This window comes from Rhinolophus ferrumequinum, chromosome 21 (genome assembly GCF_004115265.2).
Source record: "Rhinolophus ferrumequinum isolate MPI-CBG mRhiFer1 chromosome 21, mRhiFer1_v1.p, whole genome shotgun sequence".
NCBI classification, from domain to species: Eukaryota; Metazoa; Chordata; class Mammalia; order Chiroptera; family Rhinolophidae; genus Rhinolophus; species Rhinolophus ferrumequinum.
The window spans coordinates 45,313,331-45,313,668 of NC_046304.1; positions in this window are offsets into that span (position 1 = coordinate 45,313,331).

A 338-nucleotide genomic window follows, 5' to 3' on the forward strand; every position below is an offset into this window, starting at 1 on the left:
CGGTGTGATTATGAAGTCTTGAAAGCATAAGTGGCTTTCCAGGGGATTGTTCTGTGAAACTCACTGGGCTGAAGTCTGCTAGAGTATCAGGAGGCACCAGCTCTTGATTAGAAGGAGATTCCTATTTTTCTTCCTCTTTCCTTCTCTCCTTCTCCCCTACCCCTTCCTCCTTTTCTTCCACTTCTCCTTTTCTTTCTTCTTCTTTTAAATAAGCTTTCTCCCTTCCTCTTTGTATTATGAAAATAAACCACGCACATTCTAGAAAGTAGGGACGTGGGGGCTGTACTCTTGCTCCAGAACCAAACTCGAGTTTGAAATCTGGTTCCATTGCTGACGAG